The 26,816-nt window shown below is 37.0% G+C and overlaps 1 pseudogene; it reads left to right on the top strand.

Annotated features, from left to right (window-relative positions):
- Nucleotides 1–2,214: 2,214 nt before the first annotated feature.
- Nucleotides 2,215–26,780, top strand: LOC104628129 (annotated as a pseudogene).
- The last annotated feature ends 36 nt before the right edge of the window (nucleotides 26,781–26,816 follow it).

Here is a 26,816-nt window from a genome sequence, read left to right on the forward strand (position 1 = left end):
GCTTGCTTCAGTAGATTTGCTCCTTGGTTTGTGTAATTATGTGAAATTATGACTATAACCTCACACTTCAAATTGCCTTTAATAGGAAACATTTCCTACTTAAACATAATTTGGCCTTGGAAAAGCATCTTTGCATCTTCTTATCTTATTAAAAGGGGTATCCTTCTCTTTTGTGGCAGAAGGAGATGAAGCTAAACAAATCACTTTTCATGTAGTCAGCCACAGTGAAGTTAAGGGGGAAAAAATTACAAGGCATGATAATGTCAGCAGTCAATATTGTTTCTCTTCACAGAACCATAAACAAAATCATGAAACTGGTCTCTAAAAGGTCTTGATGACAGCTCTGGTAAATTTAAGCAATCTGGCTACAAAGATGAATGGTATTTTCCTGTTGCACATTCTCTCTCTCTCTCTCTCTCTCTCTGAAGCTATTTGAATCTAATTAACCTAGTGTCAAATTCTCTGATTCCCCTCCAATGTTCCAACACAGGGCCCTAAACAATGTTGATTTTTTTTTTATACTGACTTCTCTGAAAGTATTTGTTTTTAACGTTTATCCTTTTATTTGCCTGTATACCAAAATAAATTATTACCTCAGGATTGTGTGGCTATGATACTGAAGCAGATGGTACCCACAAAAGAAAAACAGTTTTTTGACTAATACAGAAAGCACGTGTATATACAATAACTGTCTTGCTCTGGCTCAACTTGGGTATTAGCAATTCTCATTTCTGCCAGTCTTTCATTTCCTTCCACTGGGTGAAATTTTGCTCCAGCAAAGCCAGTAGACATTTTGCCGTTAACTTCAGTAGGGAAAAATTATCACTCATTGTTAAATACTAATTTTGTAGAGTTATATAGGAAGTCCCAGAATGACTGCTTATCTTACCCTGCAGGGCTGACAATGGGCCAACTTCTCTGCCATCCATATCCAAGGAATCAGGAGAACTGCACTGGATGCCCTGTGCTTCAGCATTTAGATCACTGATGTTAAATTGATTTTATACCTGTTGCCATTTTAGGTTAAAGAGGATTTTACTCCTATGCCCAGATTAGTTTTATTTTAAGTTTTGAAAGAATGAGAAAAAGGTTTTAAACAAGAAAACTATAAAGATGGAAAAAGAGTTTTCCAGTTGTGAAATTTAGCTAAGCAATATCTTGAAGTTGCTTGGCTTTTTGACCAAATACTATAAAGCACCGAGAAACCCATAGCTAACTGTCCTGAAAAATCTTTCTTTAAAAAAACAAGCCCAAAACAGCAGCAACTCCACTTCAAATTACCACATACCTGTAGGGCTTTTGAAGAAATCATTAATTCTTTCCTTAATTCCCCAGTAAGTAAAAAACCGAAATCAAACTAAAAACTCCACCCACCAGAAAACCCACAACTATTACAAGTTGCTAACAAAAAAGCCTGCTGTAACAAAGATGTATTCTAGTGTGGTCCATATAGCTACAAAATGTTGACACAAGACAGCATTTTAGTGAATGTTTTCTGGGCCACCTCCTGTTCTCTGAACAAAGAATAAATTGAAAAGATTTTTGAGCAATAGCTTATTGAGAGGGATGAGTTGTACAGGAATGTAACTACGAATGCAGCTTATGTTTCAAACATACTTCCTCTTGGAGGTAACTGAAAGGTTTGCCCTATTTTTCAGTTCATGTAAAGTTTATATAATCATCAACTTGTTACTTTAGCAAGGGAATCTGTAAATTGCTGGAATAGCTATGAGCAGCCCTGTGCACTGTGCACATTCTGTGCAAGTGGGATGACAGTCAAGTATAGGCATGTCAGCTGCTCCACAGAATTAAAAATAAATAATTCAAATACTGCAGTTGCAAGAAGCACTCTATGCTGTGAATCACCACCTTTGGTATGCGTTCTTTTCCTAGCATTTGTCCTCCATCGAATATTTAATTTTCAAGCCATTGGCATAAATTGGAATGACATGTGAATGTATTTTTTTCAAAATTTATTGCTTTAATGTGTCCATTATGCTATTGTTGTTATAAGGCTTCTATGAATTATCTAATTGATTTCATTTATGTATTTGTCTCAAGAGGTTTTGTCTCTGTTTCTGTAATTTGAATACTGACATCTGAACTCTAGGGAGTGTGATATTTCATGGCATATATTTGGCATAGATACTTGAATGTTTTCTCATCTGAGGGTGTCACTACTTATCTACAATGTTACCTGTTTACATGTTATAGGTACAGATCAGTAGTGCTGGCATCTAATCATTTTGGCAGGGATTTTACTGGTCAGATAATGGCAGCAGGGCAAGTTTCTCCTGTGAAGGAACAGTTGCTACAACTGCTATTTACAGAGTAAAATTTTGTACTGGAAGGCTGGACTACTAGTGTAACAAGGCAGTTCAGCTCTCCCATGTGACCTTTCTAAGAGATAACTAACAGGGTTTGATTCCTTGTTGTTTTATTTGGGTTTGCTGGATTGTACTGGCTTTAGACATTTGAGCCATCCTGTAAAAGTTGATTTAACAACACTTGAGCATTTCTGAATGCAGAATTTTCTTGAACAGAACCTGTTAAGGTTTCCCCAAAGGGTCAGGATTGGGTTGTTCACAGGATGGTCCCAAAAAGGATGCTGTACTAGATCTGCTTCTGCTTGGCAGGACGCCAACATCAAGGAATCTTCCTGTCTCTTCTCACCTGCCTTAATGCAGTGTAGCCAAGGGCAACTGAAGTTTGTAGGTGAATGTACTATGTATGTTTTAGTTCTGCCTTGGGTTTTTCATTCATTTTTGGCAAATGCTCAATTGATTGCAATTATTTTAAGTGTAAAAAATACATTAAATCACATCATACCTCAGAAGGACACTCACTATTTTTTAAAGGATCTTAGAACAGTCTGGTTTTTCATTCTAAGGCTGAACTCTGCCTTCTGATACTAATTTCAGTATATGTGTCAGAACTCACATCTGAGAAGAGCTATAGTAAAGGAAAACATTTGCATAGCTGGACAAAGAGGGTTAGCACCCTTTGTTCTCAAAGTTTGAGTTAAGGTCTATGTTCTGTGGAACAGCAAAAGTGGCTCTAGTCATGTTTTGTTTAACTTAATTTTTCTCTAACATATTTCAGTCTTATTTTCTACATATAGCACCTTTTGTACAGATGACCACCTGCTCTTATAGCCTAAACCAGCTGTTTAACTATGTTGCATTGCTGAGATAAGATTTTTTTTTTTTTACTTAAGTGCTTATAGATTTTAGCCTCTGATGCTCTTTAAAGTTCAAGTGCTTTTGAAGATAAGGCGTATTGCAGACACAGCATGTGATGGAATAAGTGAACATCGAATGCACTCTACTATCTGTTTGATCTCTCTAGATGCTGATAATTGGTGGTGGCATTGCTGGGCTGGCTGCAGCAGGAGCTGCCAAAGCAATGGGAGTTATTGTCAGGGGATTTGATACTAGGTAGAGTACAAAAATATGGCTTAGAATCTAGAACGCTGCTTAAGACTTTATAAAGTATTCTGGTCAAAGTTCTGCTCTGCTTCGCACTGAAGGGTGTCCATCAAAAACAATCTGCCAGGTTTGTACCACAGGAAAAGGAGTCTTAACTTGCAGAATTTTTACTTAATCTATTGCTAATTACCACAAATATCAAAATACTGATTTAGCTATTCAGGAAAAGGGAACATAATTAAAAAACAAAACAAAAACACTTGAATATGCTTTTTCTCTATTCCTCAGGCCCATGTTAAGCCAAACATCATCATCTTCCTCCCTTCCTAGTGGCAATGTCCCTTGTTTTCCCTGCATGTTACATTCAGTCCATCCCAATCCCTTTGAGTACAGGGTCGTGGGCACCTGTTTCTGACGCACGCCTCACGGCTGCCCCTGCCCCAGTGTAGGTCATCCCTGGGCTGCTGTCCCTCAGATACGGAATTCCCTTTGGCATGGAATGCCTGCTTCCAAGAGTGCCTCACCAGGTGCCTGTCCCCTCAGCACTCCATGTGTCTCTTTATGTATCTCTTCACATCTCCTGCCCTAGCAGCTACGGCTCACGTGTGTGAGCAGGGCTGCCATGTGCTGCTCTGGCAGCTTTTGGCGTGTGAGGGTGTTCACACGGGTTTCAGAGCTAGCTGGGACTGCATGGCACAGGGCAGTTCATGGCCTTCTGCTGCTCAGGTCACCTCTGCAGCCCCTGCCACCAAACCTTGTAGTTTATACTCACACATGAACTGCTTAGGCACTCGTGTGTGTACTAATTGTGTGTTCATGGGTGAATTGATTGTGTGCTCATGGGTTAACACTGCAGTTTGTCCAGGATGCTGCTGGCTGCCTTTGCCACAAGGGTACGTTGCTAGCTCATGGTCCGTGTGGTATGCACAATGACCCCAGGTTTTTTTCTACAAAGCTAATTTTCAGTCATTGGTTCTAAGCCTGTACTGGTATGTACAGTTGCAGGTAAGGAGATACCGGTAAACAGATTCCTAGCTGGCATTCTGCTACAGATCCTGTATTCCTGCTAGCCAAATTGCTTCATATTCGAAGTTTCAAAAACTGGAAAACAAATCATAATAGTTTTGGATAGAAAACACTTATGTCATTCAGTCCATTCCTTTACCAGTGTAATCCAATAACTACAGTGCCTTTTTATTTTATTTGGCTAGTCAAGTTTGTGCCTCAAGCAACTGAACTTCTGTGGTTCCTCTCGCATCCTTTGGGATTCTATTCACCTGTAGTCAGGAAATGCCTTTTCCTTTTTATTCAGACAGTTATGTACAGGTGATTGGGCTCTGATTTTATATCAAAGTCCAGGGACTGTTCACCTGGCCCCCATCAAAATAAAATGGGATTGTGCACAAGAACAGCTGTTTCTCAGTGTGTATGAGGTTGAGTTGGGACCTTGATATTGGAGCAGTGATGAGTAGTATTGCAATCCTAACATACGTCGTTAATGAATATAATAGAATTAACTACTGCAGTATCTACAGCACAAAATGAAAACATTACAAAAATTCTTTAGTGATCCATATAGATTATAATATATATTAACCCACAGCAGAGAAAATGTGCCATTTAATTGCTACAGAATTTATCATAAGTGGTTTATCCAAGGGAACAGCAACTCTCATTACTTAAGAAGGCAGGTAGGTTTTTCCAATTAAGTTATTAAATTGTATGCTTAGACATGTGTTAGGGATAGACTCTTTGAGCAGTGACTACTTAGCAAAACCAGCCTTTTTTAGTTTAGACAAACTAACTTCAGTTTTTCTTTAGTAAAATAAACATTCAGGTAAGTATTTTCACATGTATGAAATTCATTTTAGTGATCAATTTATTTTTGAAATTTGTGTCTGAAATAAAAAGTTTAGAAGCTGCTGAGGTAAATGTGATATGTTGGCATAGCCTGATTTGCCCAGTGCTTATGAAAAACTGATTGTTGTCCTGTTTTTTAATGGATCTAGTTACAATGAGAGAGTCTGTTAACTACTGTTGTCCTGCCTCTGTTAATGTTGCAATAATTGTTTTTATAAAAATAGAAAAAAAAAAATCCTATATCTGGCATCTCCATTATTTGTGCTTGGGCCTCCAGCACTGGAACAGCTGAAATTCCTTGGAGCAGAACCTCTAGAAGACGATAACTGCTGAAACAGGAAAGGGTGTTGGAGGCTATACAAAAGAAATGTACCAAGAATCTATTGAAGCAAACCTGGTATTATTTGCCAAACAGTGTAAAGAAGTGGATACTGATATTAGTACAGCTCTTGTTCCAGGTAAGATAGTGCTTGTGCTCTCTCCAATGAGAGCCTAAACATGTGCCCCTATTAGTATAACATGCTTAATGAAATATGCATGTGTTTACATGTACTAAACACTACTAATGAGTAAAGGCTTCAGGATTAGGTTTTACTTCTTTTTTCTTTTTTCAGTGGCTTAGAGCACTTCCTTCTCTTTGCTAATGATTTCCCAGTAATTTTCAGTTCAGACTCATTGTGATTAATATTTTATAGTTACTTCTGAAAGCACCTATGTATATTACATATCTCCCCATTTACCCTCTTTGTTTCTGGTAGGAATTATTAAACTTGTTTGGTTTGCTTTCTTAAACATGTAATTGGGGAAGAAAGCTCCAATTCTAATCGCCAAGTGGTGTGATGATGGAGTCAATGAAGGAATGATGAGTAATTATGGAGCTGAGGCTGGAGGTAAAGTAGAAATGACTCATCCTGCAGAACTTTACATTTACATGTAGATTATACATCAGCATTTAGAAACAACTGATGTGCAGAGAAAATATAAATAATGTCAGTGTTGCTCTAACAAATGAAAAAATAATAGACGTTATAGTAATAAAGACTGTCTTTCCTTGAAGCCACTGCAAATCTGTCATGGAATTTTTACCAATGTGTTGTGGAGTAATAAAGCAGAGTCTTTCATAAGTAATGAAAACAAAAATTGGAATGTTATCCAGACACCATTCCATCTTTTAAGGTTTTATGTGTTGTGACTTTTATAGGCATGGTAACATAATTTTTAACAATGATATTCATAAATGCTTTTTAATTCATCCCTAGAGCTGCTTTACCAAGAATTGAGTGTCCAATTCCAAAGATAGAAAAAGAGAAAAAAATCAATTTAGAGATTTGATTTCAATGTTAAAAGCGTTTTGTGTCACTGTTTTACAGCATGAATGGTAGATTTTAACAGATAACCGTTAAGAGGATTACCATTTTTAGATGAAGACTCTGTTCAGGTGTGATCTGGAAAAGTCTAGTCATGCAGTGTATAATGGTAAGATGATATAAAAGTGCAATTATTTGTCTGCCATCAGATCATATGTTAGAGTATTGTCTGAACAGTTCAAGTTTTACCAGTTGTCGTATGTCTAAGGTTTTTGGGGGATTTTTTTGTGGTTTTTTTTTTTTTGAACAGTGCAGTCCTAAGTAGTGATATACCGAAGAAGATGGGAAGCCATTTTCAAAATGTGTGAAGATGTAATCAATCTTGAACTTTTCCTTTCATTACCTTGTCAGGGGTCAAATCTCTATCTTATTTCTTTAGTTAAATAGATATCTTCCATTCAAAAAGAAAAATTATTTTTGTGTAATGAACTGGTTCTAGCAGTTAAAACTCAATGAGAGACATCATAAAACTGACACCAAGTGTTCATAGACTTGCTGGCCTACACTGATGTTCTTCTAGGAGGGCCTAACATAGTCTCTTGATTTTTACATCTTCAACTATGTGCTAAATTGATTGTCCAAACTATTTTACATGTGTAATGTTGGAGCCTGATTAAAGACAGCTAAGTTTGCATGATTCCCAACTCTACATTTAGCAGAGCTGAGAAGAAATTTGCTATCATAATAATCTCTTAATGAGATGTCCAGTTAATGAGAAAAGTCCGGTTATGCCTTTTTCTCTGGGGGAAGAAATATTTCTGCTAATTTTGTGTTGAAAATTTGAATTTAAATACTTAGATTTTTATGTAGATCTTGCAAATTTAAATACTCTCCTTATTGAACAGTTTCCAAGTATTTTGTTCAGGATCAGGTTGTATGTACCTGAGCAGATCTACTGTCACATATAATCAACAGTTTGGATATTGGTTGCTGCTTCTCCTCATGTGTGCTACGTAGACTACATGTCCCATGTTGCACTATGTTTGTGTCAGTGTAACAGTGGGCTTTAAGCACGGAGGATGTCTGCATGTATGCCATGGGGCTCAAAGGTTTGTTCAATCTATTAATTTAAATACCTGACTCATATAATGAAAAACTTATCCAAGTTGTGAGAGTCATGTAGTGTGAAAACACTTCAAATACTATTGTGCGTGAGAGAAATCCTCTATGCACCTACTATTCTCTACCTTACTCTCTCTTCAATAATAACTACAATGCTGCATTTTCCCCCTCTTTCTAGTACTGTCATTTGTTTTTTTTTGTGAAGACACATTATTTGAAGCAATTAATAATGCTGTCATTTCAGCAAGCAGGAATTTACCTGAGGAGGAAAAGTCTCTCATCAGGAACCAACTTTGGAACTGGGCTATAAAGCAATAGCAGAATATTTGCAGCTTTCGCTGTCCTGCAGGTAATAGATACACAGGTTGGTCTGCTCTGGAAAGCTAGGTCAAAAGAACAGTCTGGCTAAAAATATTTAAATTTTACCTTGTATTGACTACTTCTGTGGTTGCCATACTTAACTGTCATGTCATGACTTGCTCCAGTGTGTATTGAAGCCAACATGTGTGGCTGCAGATGGGATGAACTGGCAACTGCAATGTCCAGATGGCTATCTTGGAATGATGCAATGAAAGAAAGAAACAATAATTTAGGGTACAGTGTTCAAGATCAGAATTCAATATAAGTTGTTTTCAGAGCATGGCATTAGAATTCTTTTGTGGTGTTTTGATGTTCTGCATTCATAATAATATGAAGGGATGTTAAAGAAACATGATCTTAATCCAGATGTACTTGCAAAGAATTTAAGTTTTGAAGGTATCTCTGTCTCCTTCCTTGGGATTGACTGGAGTGCAATTAATCTGTGAAACACATTGTGCAATGTGATTCTTATCAGACAATCATGAGGTGTTTTCAAAGTTGAAGAAGTAGTTGATTTCTTATTCTTAAAAATAAGCACCATATGGTTTTGTTACCAGTTCCCTGACTGGCCTCCCAGCTCATTTAGTCTCTGGCTTCCTGACAAAATTGCTGACTCCCTTTGGTCATGCATCAGAGTAAGCTATTACTTTTAAACAGAACCCTTAACTTGTAAAAGAAACCTTTAGTAACTCATGTCTGCAGTAATATGCAAATTTGATTTACTAGCATGTATAAAACAGACATCAGATCTGTGGAGAACATGTGAAAGTTTCCAACACATTAAAGCTTTGCAACTGTTTATTTTCCTTTCTCATCAGGGTGTGGTGAACACTGGTTACAAGGACTTGCCAAGTAGAATGGCTACTCAAGCCAGTAGCCTTTATTCCAATAACATCTTGAAATTATTAAAGCTGTTTCTCCTGAGAAAGAATATTTTCACTTTGAACAAGAGGATAATTTAGATTATTGATCATGTCATTAGAAGAATTTTGGTAATGAAGGTGAGTTTCAACACTGCTTAAACATTTTTGATAAAAACATATAAAATGTGTTGTATGAAAGCAGTGCTTTTTTTAAAGTGAGTTTAGTCATTCAAGGAAACATTGTCATTCAATGTCTACATGATAATGTGGTGAAGAGAATTTTTTGCATGTTTCAAGCACTAAAATATGGGTCAAAAATTTTTATAAAAACTTTGGTACTGTAAAATTACTGGTGTACTTCAAACTCCTGTTTTATAAGAAAGTGTTACTGCAAATAAGCCCATCTCCTGAGCTACTGAACTGTGCCTTAAGCAATATGACTTCAAGTGCTAGATAGTTTATGGACTCAAATCAGTATGTATTGAACAAAGGTGCTGACAAGTAGGAATAGGTGAGCTGTGTGTGATACTCAAAAGGACTTTGAGTAGTGCAAGTACTTCAAAGACGAAGTGGTTTGACACTTACTATGTCTTTGTGTCAAGGTCAGGAGAGGTAGAGCATTGTTGCTTATAAAGATACATTGGTTTTCTATTGAAACAAGCAGGAGTTTAGCCTCACAATATGAAACGTATTTCAACCCTGATATGACATCGTTAGGCTATATCCTGTGTAGTCTCTGCTGTAATAGCAGTAGTCCTCATACCTTCCTACATCCTTTGGCCCCTTATTCTGTGAGGAGAAAAGGAACTAGATATACAGTTAAATCAGGAGGCAGCCTTAAGATCTGTGAAAACTGGTATTACTTGTATGTTGACTGCAATATTCTGTGTGCAAGACATTTCTCGAGATAGACTGATTCTTTTTCAGTTAAGTTTATTTTGGATGTAGTGAAGCGCAAGGCTTAATTTCTGTAGTCATGGTGAGTTGAAGATTGACAGGAATCCATATTTGCCTGCAGGTAGCATTGAACCAAAGTACAGTCATGCTAAACATTTAAATATTGGCAGACTGGAATTACTGTTTGGCTAAGAAAGCGTTTGTAAAGAGAAGCATATTCATGTTGAGCTTTTAAGAAATGTAGTCTAAGACTTAGGTAGGTTTTCTTGTTTAATGTTTGTTTTCTGGCCTTTTGTGTGTGTTTGAGGAGTTTGTATGTCTCTTTCTCCTCCAGTGTCAAGTGTATTACAACTGCAATATATCAGGCTAAATTAGGTGCAGTAAGAACACAAAGATGTTTTTTTACAACTGACTAAATTCAATGGCCGGTGCTATTTTACACACCAAGGGTTATCATAATCAGTCTAAAGTAAAAGCTAAATCTTACTCTATTTACTCATGAGAGTAATCCCACTAATTTCAGAAGGACAAATGGGTAACCATGACAGAACTTTGCATGAAGGGTCAGACCATAATATAATGAAAGGCAAGATACAATAGGAATCCATCATAATGATTGTTTTGTTCTGCAACAGGAAGGTGCAAAGGGTTATTTCAATGACCCAAGAACAGCACCCCTTTCTATTAAAAAAAAAAAAGGCACAAGAACAGGAAGAGCCATACTCTTACAATCTAGGAAAATTATGACTACAGCTGGAGATTATATAAAAGGTACAAGAGAATTAATTTATATTTCTTGTTGCCAGTTTGGCATTTAAATGATAAGCCATGCTAGGAATAATTATGTAAAAATAAAATGAACTCCTGAAAGGTAGTGTGGATTAACATTGAAAAGCAGCAGGCAGTGGTGAGTCAGGGTTGCTAACGTATCATGTTACTTTCCAATTGAATGAAAGGCTAAAAATTCAGCTTTTCAGGATCCTTGGTGAATCACTGTATACCTCTTGGTAACAAGAAACTTCTTCTGATATTAATTATGTATGAAATAAAGAGCCAATATGGTATAGGTTAGGGACCCAATCCAGGGCCAATTGAAATTAACATAGACTGTTCTCAAAAGCTTTTGGATCAGGGCCTGTATATACTGCAAAACTCCAGATGTCATTATCTGTGTTGAAATATATGTATGAAATGGAAAATGAATCATATAGCAAGGTTTTGATTATGTTGAATAATATTTTCCTCATAAACAAGATTGTTATGTTCTTTGCATTAACTGTCTTCTAAAAATAATAATAGAGTTAAAAAAGAGTAATGCAAATGATAACAGAAAAGGATACATATAGTATACCTTTTCAAGTGTTCACTACCTTCAAAGCTCCTGTTCAAGGTAACTGAGTAACAGTAGAAATATCTATTAGTTCAAGGAAAGCAATTTTTGGTGGTACAGAAAGTTGATTTTAAAGGAAGAAAAAGAGAAAGAAGTCTCTTTCACTTGGTGAACTATTCCATAACCAAGCTTTGTACAGCACCTGAAAGACCTATCGTACTGCCTCCTCCCAGGGTCACTGACTTAAAATGTTTTGTCCAAAGTATCATCCTTGTTTGAAGATGTATTTTCTTTGATTAATGTTAGGCAATTCGTATACAAGTTTAAGAGTTTTTATTAAAAAATTCCTAAAATGATAATCCAACTGAAAATTAAAATCCTGTGATCTCCAAGAGTAAGATTGTGATATCTTTCTACACTGGGCTTTGTCTTGATTGGAGAAATTCATACTGTACAATGATTTGCTCAGAGCTTACTTGGGTATATTTAATTCCCAAGTAATATTGTGCAAGTGATGACAAAATAAGTCTCCAAGTAAAATATCATTACCTTGGATTAATGAAATGATCTAGTCTTTTCCTAAAGAGGGAAAAACATTTCCTTAAACCACCAACACATATGGTCAAAGAGACTAGTACTGGGAGCAATAATGTTTTCTCCCAAGGAAGTATTGTTGAACTCTTTGTGTGGTCTGCATCTTTTAACAATGTTCAGATGCTACACTGTGGTCTGTATTCGTACTAAAGCAGCAAAGGTTGTGAGAAGTCACTGGGGAATTTATGACATTTAATTTTGCTTTTTTGACAAACTATTTATCCATATTTGCCCAAGTGGAATATTTTTTTTATTTAAGAAATTTAGTTTGGCAGTTCCATATATATGTGCCAGATCCTGGGGTCCCCGCTTCATCCTTAGGTTGACAAAGATTCTATTATTCCAAAATTAGATTTCTGGCAAAAACAATGTATACAAGTTATGCATGTAAAAGCCTGTGCAGGAAATGCCTTCCACTGCCATGGGTGTCAGTGACACAACTTCAGTGGAAGTAGGGTTTGAGTTCTGCGCCTGTTTTTGTTTTGATTAATAAAGAAAAGTGCTTTTTTTATTCTTCTGAGTGCATACTTTTTTCTTTATAGGTTTGGCAGGTACTTTAGGACTGATGCTTCTTTCTCCTAATCCTTCTTTTACTCAAATGGTGACCAGATTTGTTCTTGCTTGGAATAGTGGTTATCACACTACCCAGGGAGTCACACCTGGCCTCCATTTGCCTCTCATACCAGAAATTGTATTTAGTATTGCGAAGTCTGCTGCTTTTTTGTCTTGTGTGCTTCATTATGTCAGATTTGAGTGCACTTTCATTAGGTGGGACCTACAGGAAGTCAAAACAAGGTTAATGACTTACCCAAAGTGAATTACAAATGAGATTAGAATTTATGAGTTCCTGCCTCAAAACTTTTACTCCAGGCACTAAACAATGCCTTTTTCATCTTTACTTAGATCCATGATGCATGTTCATGCACAGAAACTTTACTGGCAACCAAAGGTTTATATAATGATCGTTGCTTGTAAATATAGGAATGCCAACATAAGCATTGGCTTTATGTTTATACTTGTTTTCTCTACAGTGCATATACATATTTCTGTGCGTGCTAAGATGACTGAAGAATAAAATCTTTAACAGAATTAATGGGAATAGTGAGAAGATGTGATGAGAAACCTTTGATGTCACCTGAGGTATGTGTGTTTATATCCTTTGCTTTTTCATCTGCATAGGGCAAGCTTCTTTCTGCATGGTCTTGTCCAAAAAGGAAGATGTCTCCAAAAAAAGGAGAATGTTTCTTCAGTTGATGAAACTACTAGGTTATATTTTCCAAAGATCATTGATTCAAGGGTAGCTAGGTTACTTTGCCTGGCTGAGATACTACATGCATTTTCCACAATGTAGAAATACAAAGCTGCATGTGGGAATTTACAATCTAAGCAGCATCCTTCCTGAGTTAACGGTCAATTTCTTGGAGTAGAGCATTTTGCAGAGCAGATTTTCCTGATGTTTTCAGCTTTAAATTTCCATTTATGATGGAAAAATAATTTAAAAATTGGGTTCTGTTCTAAGCAAAGCAGAATGCAAGTGGAACTCAGTTTGGCTTTAAAAGCATTTTAATTCCAATTTATCTTTTTATAGAACTTTAGACAGAAGAACCTGCTCTTTTAATACAACTGCTTATGTACAGTATTGTGTGAGTAGTCTAGCTGTTTTGGTAGTAGAAGTCAGTTGTCACTTATTCAAGACCTTTGCTCTGAAAAAGCATTTCCTAGTACAATTGACTAATTTTTTCCTATATAACATACCTATCTCTGATGTTCAATATGTTTAATGTTAGCTTTCTATGTTACTAATCGGGTGTCAAAATCAGTAACCTGATTTTTTAAAGTATTAAACTGCTACAACAGCTCCCAAAATCTCTTCATGCTGATCAGTTCTGTGAAAGAGGTGAAAAATAATTATGGACTTTTGGACCATGAGGTTGAGTACTCAGGTGTGGAAAACTTCAGATTACAAAAGTATCTGTGTCAGCAACTTGATGTCCAGAAGCAAACCTGTAACAAAAATGTTTGCACAGATGTGCATAGTGGAGAAGGATAGGTTGTTAAGAGAAATTGATTCAAAGGGCTCATTGTAAATGGCCACAGTGAAAGCATACTGTCATATTTTATTTTGATCACACTTGCACTGAGACTATCCCTCCACAGACAGGGTTTCCTGATGGAAACCTCTCTTAGAATCATGGAATGGTTCGGGTTGGAAGGGATGTTTAAAGGTCATCTAGTACAACCCCCTGCAATGAGCAGGGACACCCTCAACTAGATCAGGTTGCTCAGAGACCCATTCAACCGGACCTGGAATGTTTCCAGGGATGGGGCATCTACCACCTCTCTGGGCAACCAGTGTTTCACCACCCTTATTGTAAAAAATTTCTTCCTTAGATCTAGTCAAAATATACCCTATTTTAGTTTAAAACTATCACCCCTTGTCCTATTGCAACAGGCCCTGCTAAAAAGTCTGTCCCCGTCTTTCTCATAAGCCCCCTTTAAGTACTTGAAAGGCTGCAAGAAGATCTCCCTGGAGCCTTCTCTTCCCCAGGCTGAACAGCCCCAACTCAATCTTTTTCCATAGGACAGGTGTTCCATCCCTCCGATCACTCTTTTTTTTTTTTTTTTTTTTTTTGGTGGCCCTCCTCTGGACCCTCTCCAACAGGTCCACGTCTGTCCTGTGCTGAGGACCCCCAGAGCTGGATGCAGTACTCCAGTTAGAACCCATCCTCTGTTGTTAAGCTCTATCTAATGGAAGATGAAAGGCTTTTGGCACTTACTGAAAAGATTATAAGGTAGCTTTTAAAACTCAAGACCAGGAAAAGCAGATAAATTAGTTAACAATCTAGAATGAAGTTCTGTAACTCTCGAGGAAAAACAAAGGTAGAATTTGATAGAATTAGTCCTAAAAAATAGCATAAACAGTCAACACAAAGTCCCTTCTAAGTAGAAAATTAAAAAAGTAAGCGAACATACCATATATAGTACCATAGCCGTGCTAGAAGTTTAGGAAACAAGATGGATAAGGAAGGCCAGAGTTTGAGGTAGGATAAGGAATCCATTTAAAAAGAGCACAAATAGTTAATAAAATTTAAAATGTTTCCACTCAAAGGAAAACAAAGTAAAGTCCGACGCTGTATGGCAACTGAATTTGCAACTGGAACAAGCTGCAGAATACAAGATGACAGTTACACTAGTTTTAACACAAGGGGATGTGCAGAGAAAGAAAGCGTAGTCATGGGAGATTTTACTTGCTAATTCTTACAGGTAAAATTTTATATTTCTGAACAGGTGGTTTCTTAATTACACCGAATGCTGGATATGTTCAAATGACCTGTTCCAGAATACGATTATCTCTGCCTTTTCCCTAAAGCAGCGTTTATAGGAGGATATGGTACCTCTCTATGGCATTGGACATAGCATTAAACAGGTTACTCAATGTTTTCTTCTGTTCAATAGTTAAGTAATCCAAAACTAGGAGGGTGGTCTTGGCTAGCAAAGCTAGTCATATGAGCAAGCAAAGAGCCTGACTCTGCCTGCAACATTAATGCTACAAGCAGCGAGGAATGAGGAGTATGTGCAGGATCAGACCCTCCAGGAAAACCATTCACTTATATGGGCAAATATTTGCCATCCCTCTTTATTAGATTATGGAATCTGTTATCCCTAGGGCCAGGGAAACAATTTTATAGCCTTTTTGTTTTCTACTGCCCTTATTTGAGCATATTCCTTTGACTGTGCTGTGTTTCATTCAGGAGAAAACAGTTTGCATTTCCAGTTCCGTAATAGTTGATTACAAAGCAGCAACACATTCATTAAAACTTAATTCATTTGCAAGTAGCAATCTGTATCTAGTTTAGATTGTAAGTATGTCAGGAGAGAGACCATATTTACTTGTATTTGCTATTTTGCATTCCACCTCCAGATGCATGTGTTGTTCAAAACTTCTTAAAACTGAGCTATTCTTATTAGAGGTAGAATCTAATTGGCAATTATCTTTAGTAAAGACAGAGAAAGGAAGTATTTTGGGAAGAAAAAAATCTGATAGTAATCAGACCTGAACTGGTTCTCTTACCTGCCCTTAAGGCTTCCTACATCCCAGAAAAATGTTCAGCACTAAATCTGGAAGAAATGAGGTGTTGGATTTCATTAATTCTTTAAAGTTTTTTAAACAATACCATCACTGGAGAGAAATCTGATGGATGTCCTGGAACTTATCAGAAGGTTACATGGCAGTCAATACATAGTAACAGCTTATTTTCCAAATGGTTGTTTCACAGTTAGTTTTACATTGGAACCCCATTCTTTGAAATGATATTGTATTACTATACTAGAATAGCTCATATGTGTATTAAAAGAATAAAGTAAAACATTTTCCTCTGTGCTATAATACACAGAAGGAATGGATCAGTAAAATCTTAAAAGTAATGTTTTAAAGTCTGACAGAGCTCAGACTGAACTGGATGCAGTAGCAGATATTTTCAGTTTATATTCTGCATATGAATAAAGGAGACTAATTCTGGCACTTAGATTTTTTTTACCTGTTTCATTATGAGGAAGGACCAGATTAATAATTAGCTAAACACTGCACCGACATTCTAGGCTGCACTGTTGCTTCTTAAAGATAAGGTGTAAAATCACTGAAGCTAATATTATTTTTTTTTCCAGTTGTCTTACCAGTGAGTACTTGAGATGTGTTCTGGGAAGTTTGTTTTGTTGCTTCTTGTTATGTTGCATCTTTTCCACAGGCCATAGTGCAAGCCACATCAATACAATCGTACAGCTATACTGTTTAACCCCAGATCTCCTCAGGATACCGTACCTATAAACTTGCTCCATCTTAGCATTGTTAATATCCTTATATGACAGTTTCCCTTCTGTAAGAATGCTGTCGAATGGCTATGTTTGTCTGTTAGTTATGATTTGAGCATTATGGATTTTTCTGACTATGTTATTTTGGATCATACTTTCAAGTTATTCAGTGATACAGGTTAAAAGAAAATTTATTTGAAATTAAGTCACCATATGCTCTTTAAATATCTGAAGGAAACAAGGTCATATAGGAATTTCAAAGTATTTTTTATATCAAAACATCTAAAATAAAAATGAGAGAATCAGGACCTCATATTTAGCTTGACAAAATATACTTTCACCCATAAAGAATACAATGGCTAAAACAGTTTTAAATTTGTCTAGTACAGGGCAAATGTAGCAAAGGCGTAATATCTTTCAGCTTGAACTAATGCGATAAGTATTTTTCTCTTGGGATAGTGTATTAAAAAATAAGCCTGAAAACAATAAAGAATAAGGCAGTAATTGTGGCATTGTAGACTAATATTAGAAAACAATACATCAGTGTTGATGATAATTGAAAACATGTACTCAAATATATGTCAATGGATCCTGGAGCTAAGTTGCTGGGATGACAATTACGTTCATGGTTGCTTGGTGGATTGGTGTCAAAAAGAAATACAGAAACCAGAAAATGGGAAGGGAGGAATGTTCAGAAATGGTGTAATCAGAAATGAATATTCGCTTGCATTGATAAAGAAGAAATCTTTCCCATCTTTAAAGATAAACTCTTGATTCTCAGTCCTCTTGGAGATTTTAAAAGCCTTTCAGTGCCTTTATATTCCTTTACAAACAGTAAGGCTTGAAGTACAGCAATACTACATGTTCATTTTTTTCTTTATTATTTCAGCTCAGTTGTGTGGTGTGCTAGTGAGAACACTTCAGGATTTGGGAATGCCCCTGGTATGATTGGGGTGTCAGAGGTTTAGGAGCAAGCAGCAGCCAGAGCGCCAAATCCTCACCAGAAGTGCTTGCAACAGATGCCTATAGCCCTGGCTCTGGGTGGCACGATGGGTGTGTACTCTTATTATAGAGTATATGTGCTCAATTCGCAGCATCCTTGTTAAGTCTTATTAACTGATTTACTATTCTTTGAATGCATAGGAAAATATATTATGAAAGTATATGAATTCCTAAAGGTGGTACTCTTAACTAAGGGGGGAGTATAAGCTGGGGTGGAAGATCATAATTGCTGATAAAAAGCTCAAGTTTTGTCAAAGTTGAATGTTGCTCTGCAATGAAAAAATCAATGTTTCAAAAAGCACTGAAATCATTAAACATTTTTGGCACTTCCCATTTATTTTCTCAACTGAAACAATTTTGCTATGAATCTACCAACTGCCTCAGTTGATCTGAATTAGAATATATTAACTCGCAGGAAAAGAAATATTTGAAAAAATTAATTTAATTTTAATGCTGATTCTCTAAGGAGAATTTTGTATCTGATACTATGGAGGCCAATAGAAATTCTCAAAGATTGAGGCTGAAACTTGGTAAGAGAGAAGAGGGGGAAGGTACTACTTTGCCAGTTTGTCACTTAGATTGTGGCAGTCTTCTAATGCATCAAGAGGCATTTTGCCTGCCCTGATTCTCTGCAGGCAAAATGTGTTTGGAAGTTCTGGCGGGTGCATCCACACAACTCTCTCACATATTTAAGAAACAGTGGCTTCAAGAGAGCTGTTCTGGCATTGTTTCTTACAAGTTGTGGTCCCAAAATGTTCTAGCAATGTATTTTTGGAAAAGACTTAAATTAGGTTAAAATTTCCTATAACTATTACATTTCTATTTCATTGTATGAAAAGGAGAACAGCATTAAAAAGTAAATAGTCCTTTCTTGCTCAATGGTCTGTTTATGCTTTGAGTATGAAACACTATGTAGTATTTTATTTTGGATCTAAATCATTTAATTTTGCAGGTCTTACCATTGCAAAATGAATTGAAATCTCTGACATTCCTCAGCTTGTAGCTGCAATTTCAGTCCAGTTGGTTTGGCAGCAGCAGCTCTTACATGTATTGCCAAGTACGTGATTGAATATCCACACCTTGAGGTTCTCAAAATTGTGGCATATTTGGGCACTATATTGGGGTGTAGCTTTCAGTGATTCTTTAGTGACTTATGGAAAACTGTTGGGTGCTTTTTACTTTAGTCTGTCTTATGAAATTTAGGATGAAGTTCACTAGAGGCCCTTTTTTGTTTTTCTCAAAACACAGTTGAATCCTAGGAGGAGTTGGGGGCTAATTCTTTTAGATCCTTTGTGAGGGAAGGGAATTAGCCTTTTACAACTTAGCTTAACAAATTTGATAGGACTAGAACACAAGGAGGAGGAGGTTAATGACTTTGTCTTTTGTGTTGATTAGGAGAGATGCTGATGTTGGTCTCAAGGATTTCTTTCGCTGGATTCGCTAGAGAGTATGTGTTTGTTTACAGTCTGACTTAAATTCCATAGAGCATTACTGCTAAGGTTCTGATGTGAATGACTAGCGGCTAGAGGAATTATAGTAAGAGATCTTTTAGGTCCTTATATATCAATTACTTCCTACTGTGATGATATACCACTGTTGAAGCTTTGTGTTCTGAATAATTACTGTGTCCTATTTGCTACTACAAAGCAATCATAGATCAACCCGCTTTTTGTTTTCCCATAATTAACAAGGCTGAAATAGAAGAAGTCACGGAGTATGACAGGAGCTGGAGCACTTCTATTTCTGAGAATTCTTTTCAAAAAAATTACCAAGTTTTTTTGTCTTGTATCTGCAATAGGTGGATCTTTCTTTGAACTAAACTGATTTCCAAGGAGTCCAGCGTCTTTGGTGTTTTTATTCTGTATCTGCAGCCTGTCTTAATTTCTATTGCCTTAGCATTAAAAATATTTAAGTGCTAAAGTGAATACAGTGTTAGAGCAGCCATGCTCGCTTCCAGATTTGCTGAACTCAGCACCATTTCTACTTGGGCACCACCAGCTGAATGCTGGCTTGCTGACAGCATCCGTGGCTAGTATGGTAATTTTTACACAGGATCCAAGCTACGCCCCTGGATTAGTGTGCGGTCTTGGTGTTACAGGACTCCTCAATTCTGGTAATAGTCTCAAGAGAGCAATTCTTGAACCTACTCATTGCAAATAAATGTAAGGTTTTTGCACGCACATCCAGCATTTGCTGAATGCTAGCCACAATGCAGTCTTGCATGTCAGATGAAAAATTTGGCATAAATTATGAGGAATCAACAAAGCACTCTGCAGAATGTTTATCTAGCCTTATAGAAATTCTGTAACAAGTCTGCAAGACCCTGCAGGTTCCCACAAACCACACTGTAGAGATCCAAAACTTTTTAGCCAACAGCAGTACTTGTAAAATAAGCTGTGGATGTTTATCTAGTCAGATGTATATGTAATCCTAGCCATTGCTGTAACTGTGGACTAGTTTTGGAAAGAAATAAGAGAGTAAGGGTCTTGTCCTGCAAAATAACAAATGATTTCAGCTGCTATTATGCCTGTATAATCTTTTAGCAAAAATTCTAAAGGCGTATCTACTTATATGACCAAACCCAATAATGATCATAGGTAACAATTTTCTGCTAACTGGGTGGCTTGAATGAACTTTTATTTGCTTTTTTTAAACTTATTTAATATTTCAGGAATTAGATCATTTCTTGAAATATTAATTTAATTTTCCTTTTCCTTACGTGTTGTTTACTAAATTGCAGGGGCTGACACTGACAGCTGTAGGTGAAGCAGATATGCCTGTTACTAAAATACCAAATAGTCTGGATGAGCCTTGTGTGCAGAAGGATTTCTTACTGACAACAGTCGTGACAATTGTGGGTGCCTTGATTGGCTCCTCTGGATGGAGCTATCCTGTCATGCATCGTGTGTGTAGTAAGGAAATACCACTAGTTTGTCCCCTTTTCTGTGTGAAATAAGACTTTGGAAACTTTTAGAAATAAGATATTGCAGGAGACTGGATGACTGGACTGGGTCCCTGAAAGAATTTTGCTCATATTTGTATTAAATATTAAAAAGTTATGATAACTGCATAGATGTCTGGTAGGTTTTTTTAGAATTGAGATTTGGCAAATGAACTCCTTAAATGCCAAAGACAGCAAAAAAATCAAAATATCTCTGGGCTGCATGATGTGGAGCTGTATAGAGATATCCAGCTAACTCAAGGATTGCAAGCAGTATCTAAGTGCTAGGAGAGCCCTTCCTCATTTTTACCCTGCTTTTTAGTGGCTCAAGCACTTTCTTACCCATAGCTCAAGCACTTCCATGTGGCACTTCACTGAACAGTGTAAACGTGCTAACAGTTCAATTCCAGCTGGTCACAGGCATGGTGGACTGGGCATTGACTGGCACTCACATGTCAGCATGGAGATTAAACTAGTGGCCTCGAGACAGTTGATTCCTTCAGATCAGAGTGGTGGTCTTTATACCATGAGAGAACTTGCATATCTTTGCCTGAGTTCTAGCCATTCTGTATGTAAACAGTTCCTAGTACGCTAAATCTGGCAATTGAATTTTAAAAACAACTAGGAAAAGCAGTAACAGCAATGTGATTTACTCGTAAAACCAACAATGTAAGTTAATATTTTATAAAACACTGAATAGCCTTCACTGAAGGATCTCACCCAGCAACTGACTTTGAGGAAATGGGAAATGTGCTGTTTCATAACAAGCAAGATGGGAGATATTATTTAAACAAAGAACATCTTTGTTTTGCTAGGGAAAAATGTTAAGGTAATTTAGGGAGGAGAAGAAAAATTGTTTTAGAAGGCTGAAAAACAAGGTTTTCTCAAAGTTGCATCTGAAAAACTGTTTGAAATGTGGGATTTTTATGCCAAGTGGGATGCTGAAGCTTTTAAAAAAAAAAAGGCAATGCAATACTGAACTGTTGAACCATTGCTGTATCAGCTTCACAGCTTGTTAAAGTAAACTTTAATGAGCTGAAGAATAATGTGGTCTGCCTTCCCAAACAAACTTCATGGGAATTTACAGCAGATGAACTATTTATTTTGGGTTTCTTTTAATGGACTTGGAACTGTTGTTTTGACCAATACGCTCATTTAATATGTTCACATTTAGGCCATGATCGGATCTTTGCCAAATGTCATTTTTGGGTGGATATGGCACAGCATCTGTAGCAGGAAGGAAACCTATGGAAAATGTTGGAACTTGCACTGAAGCTGGATTAGACCAAGCTATTGAAATAATAAAGGAGTCTACTATTACCCTGGGTGAGAGTTCAGATATTTGTTGTTCAACTACTCAGTAGGCTTTTCAAGCTACCTTGGGTCTTACATAATCTGCATATTTCACTATTTGCTGTCACTTTAATCAAACTCTGGTTTCCACTTCCTTTGAATCTATCCAATTCATGCTTGTTATCCAAATACTAAAATTGTTAAATTCCTCTTCTCTCCTTATATGCCACCTGTGTCTCATGTGATGTAGGCAGTCATTCCTGCCTGGGCATTGCCCATAAATACAGACCTCTACAATCATTAGTGAACTTCATGCCTAATCATCTCTGTTCTTATGTATATGCTGTGCTTCCTCAGAAGCCGGAGTGTTCTGAGCTTTCCAGCAGAGTACCATTTTTCTTTACCTTGAAAGCTGTTCTAAGCCTGAAGAGTCATTTACTTGCAGACTACCTGAGTGCACACTATCAAAACATTGCCCAGCTTCACCTTGACAAGTCTACTCTTCTATCTTTGCTTTTATCCCTGTTTTTAAGTGTTTTAGGCACAGATTTTCCTTGCTAGTCTGCTGCAGACTAGTGCTGAGTAGTAACTGTTACTTTAGTGATGTATAAATATGCAGAAGACTTGAAATTTTGCGTTAGAGACATTAAAAATACAATATAAGCTAAGAAGGGGGTTATAATAAATGTTTGGTCACAAAATACAAGGCTGTATTTCTTCTTAGTTTTGTTTGTATTTCAAACTATGTTTGCAGTGAAACCTTTTGTTCAGATGTATTCAAAAAGTACATTTTTGTGACTCAGTGCTTACTTGTCACCAGTAAACCCATTTAATACAGTGTCCTGCATGTATGTGACCTTAATGAAAGCTGAATGCTTCCTGATGTAGTGAATTACAACCATAATTAATGTTATAGCTCTAATGAAAAACATTAGAAATATCACACTTGATAATACAGCATACATCTTGGCAGTATTACTGTCCTCATTCTTTTGTAAGAAGAATGCTTTTTTGCCCTACAGCATAGGGCAAAAGGGTTCATCAGGCCCTAGACCTAAGACTACACTAATCTTAATTTCCTCAGGTTTATGCCATTTATCATATCCTGGAATTTTGAGGTTTACTATTGATGAATATTCCAGCTATGAGGTAAGTCAGATCTGCTCTTTATGATTAGACCTTAATGAACAATGCCTCACTTTATATCTGTGAAGTCCGCTGGGAGATTTTTTTTTCTCATCTTAAAAAATAATGAAGGCCTTTAGCGTAGAGTTTGGGGTATTTGGAAATACAAAGAATTTGGGCACAAACATTAAAAGGATTTTTTTTTACCCTTTGAATAGTACTGCTTTATAGCAAAGAAATATGAGATGAAGTTACTGAAGTTACTTCACTGGGCCTCCCTCTTTGTGTTAGTTCTCATAAAATAAAAATTCTCTTGCTTTTCCTAAAAATGGGTAACACGGCACTGCCAAGATTTATGCAGGGTAATCAGCTATTCGGTCTGAGATTTCTATAAGAATCGCAAACTTTGGCCAACATTCACTTTCAATTTGCAACAATAACAAAGTTTGTCATGATTATTTTAGAAGAGTTTAATTTCTGTAGGATAACTATGCATGGAAAATACTAACAGAGATCAGGAACCATTCAGTTTGCACACATCTCATCTAGAGGACAGCAGAGCCACTGAGTTGAAATGTGCCAGCTAATCATTCTTTCGTTATAGCAAATGGCAGAAAGTTACAGTATTCTACGAATGTGTGTGAACAAAAGACTATGGTTCCAAATATGTAGGAGAAAATCCTGAAATAAAACGGTTTTTAGGCACTGGATTGCCTGAAGCTATCGAGCTTTTGCTATGTAGCCAGCTGATCTGTTTTGCACCTCTGCTGAAACCTGAGGTGAGGCTTAGGTCTTCTCTCCCCAAAGTTACAAGTGTTAGAAGCACTGTATATACCTACAGTTGTAATCAAGCAGACTTCTCCAGCTGACCCAAGAATACAGTTGGCTTCTTTCAAATGCAGCTGCATGCAGCGCTTAGCCAAATGGATGGGTCATCATGATGAGGGGCCTCTGAAAGGAAAGGGATATGGAAAAAAAGGAAGGGAACTGCCAAAGTGCCTCCCCCAGCAGAGCAGGCTGCTGTAAAGAGTAATGTTAAGTGCTGTTGTTTTTGTATAGTCACATTAAAAAATCCAACAGCAAACACTCAAAGTCCTAGAAATTTGTTATTAGTCAAGATGTTTATATACTCTTCCCCTGAAGATTAAAGAAACTATTTTTAAAAGGGTCAGAGGCTTTATTTGCAATGAAACAGTGAATTCCAAATAGAATGCTGCAGTGTTAAACGCGCGCGCGCACACACACACACACACACAATTCATGTTCAGGGTGTTAATGATTTGTGGTTTTAATCTTCATTCACTTAGTTGTCTCTTTTGGATTATTTTTTATCTGTATAAGTCTTAAGTTTGTGAGGATAGCAAATCTTTCCTAATATATTCCACACTGTATAAGTAAGGAAGGCCATAACAGCTGTGATCACTTCTTTGGAGTTGTATATGATCTGTAGCATCAGAAGGAAAGGCAAAAATGGCTTTATACTGTCTCTAGGCCTTCTCCCTCCTTCTCAGGTTGCCAACTATTAAACCAGAGACTGTGTAGGCCACTGACAGGTGGGGATCTGGTAATTTCAACAGCACCTTTTCAGATCTTTGTATCACCTTGCGCTGGCTATATTTCCTTCACATAAGAATTCTTCGCTGCTTTATCTGTTTTAGAGCTGCTTTGCATCACTGGACCAAGCTTAATGGATGGGAGTCAAACTATATGATTTTGTTCCAAGCAAATATGCAGGTGATAGCTTATAAAGGAAGGTTTGCAAGCTAAATTTAGTACCATGGGATCTTGAATTACTGCCTCTGAGAAGATTCCATGTCAAATTTCTTCAGCTGACAATCTTAAAATGTTTCTGACTCACTGTCCATCCTATAAACTCAGTCTGGAAAGGCAAGATGATGTGTCTACTTTTCATAAATGTCTGAAATAGGTGTAGCTTCGTTACTGTAAGTGAGGCTGATCTGCTTGCATTGTCATATCTGAAGTTGTAAGTTTGTCGATATCATATTTGCATGCATTTTAGGAACTTAGAAACAGCGGGGGAAACACATTTCTGTATTAGACTGCTTTTATTCCCCTCTTTGCTCAAAGTAGACCTATAGTTGTCTTACACCTGGAGGCTGTTCTCCATGTAACAGTACACTAAATTCCTTTGGCTCATGCATCTTAGTCACTTGGAGGGCTGTTGCAGAAGATATAAAAATGGTACAGCCAGAACATGCTTGCCTTCTGTGGTTGCCAGGCTCCTGGGAGGCATGGCCTGCCCTGTGGTTAAAAAGGTTAAGAGGAATGGAAGCTGGAATGTGATGCTGATTTTAATAAGGGCTCTAGGAGGCCGAACAGATGTACAGACCAATAAGCTTGACTTTACTGGGCAAACTGTGAACAACTTCAAAAAAAAAAAAAGAATTGATAGGCACATAGGTATGTTTGACAGAGGAATCGCTGGTGCCTTTGCAGATGTCACATTCACAAACCCATTAAGAGTTCCTTTGGAGGATGAGGATAAGGGTGATCTAGTTGATACTGCTGGTGCTTCAGCTCTGAAGTAAGCCCCATTTCTTTATCAGTAGAGTTACTTGAGAAATACACCATTTGTGAGCACTGTGGCTAGAGGTTTTAGGACTTATTAACCATTTTTAGAGCTATGTTCTACCATCTTTACCCAAGCCGTGGAATCTCTTGGACTGCTAAAATGTTAATTTCTGGACCTACAATGGATTGTGTGTAAACGGAGTCCTTCTTGCATGCAGAGCCATGGAACTGAGGAACTGAGCAGAATGGAGAGTGTAGATTTGGATCGTGAGTAGTACTGAAATGAACGACGTGGTATAACATAATGGACATCATCCTCAGATTCCACATATGCGCTCTATTTAGTGACCTCACAAGGGCCTTGCATAAGACTGCCTCTTAAATCTTAGGAGTATTTATTTTCATGATATCTTAGAGAAGGCACAAAATATTTTTAATAGTTTTCATTAGCATGTGTAACTGCCAAGATTCGATTCTAGGTTTGAACACTAACAGATGGAACCTAATTTTTTTCATTCAGATGAAACAACAAACTGTCATCGTTTATTGTATGCTTGATTAATGTGCTTTGGTGTTGTCTTGATAACTTGAAGCAGTGGCTTTTCCTTTCATAATAACACATTTTGTAATATATTTCCTTTTTGTCTCAGATACAGACTTGGCTCTGGTCGCTGGTGCAAATGACACCGTAAACTCAGCAGCACAGGAAGATCCCAATTCTATTATCACTGGCATGCCAATACTGGAAATCTGGAAAGCAAAAAAAGGTACTAAAAACCAGTGACAGAGTTCAGTATGGTGTTAGTTGTATGTTCATTTCTCACAAGAAAATTGCCAACATGTAGAGAGAGAAACAAGAAACGTCTTTTCTAAATCAGTGTCTCGGAAGATGAATACATACACAGGCACATGTTTAACTGAAAATGGCCACTGCCTATACAGAGAGGGCAGAACTTTGCAGGGGTTTCTTAGAAAAAAAAATCCTGACCATTTCCATAGGGCCATCTGTATGTTGGAACAGCAACAGTATCGCATGTTGCCTTGCTTGCTTAACTCTACTGTGTTAATTTTCATGCATTTCAAAAGATTCAAGATTTCTTGTTTCTTACTCTGTTATATTTTTTTCAATGGATTCTCCTTTTAAAATGAGCAAAATCGCTTAGGCTAGACTATGATAGAGCTTTTTGTGTTTAAGAGTTTGGCAGTATAGTTTTGTTGGCAAATTCCCTGGCAGCTGCTTCAGGCATTGATTTTAAACCAGTTCCCCAGATACAGGAAGCCATATTCAAGGAAAAGAAGAAGCTTTTAGCAATGTAAAGGTTTCTATGTTGTATTTTTTGACAACACAGTCAT

The sequence above is a fragment of the Phaethon lepturus genome, unplaced genomic scaffold, assembly GCF_000687285.1.
Source record: "Phaethon lepturus isolate BGI_N335 unplaced genomic scaffold, ASM68728v1 scaffold21901, whole genome shotgun sequence".
Lineage (NCBI taxonomy): Eukaryota > Metazoa > Chordata > Aves > Phaethontiformes > Phaethontidae > Phaethon > Phaethon lepturus.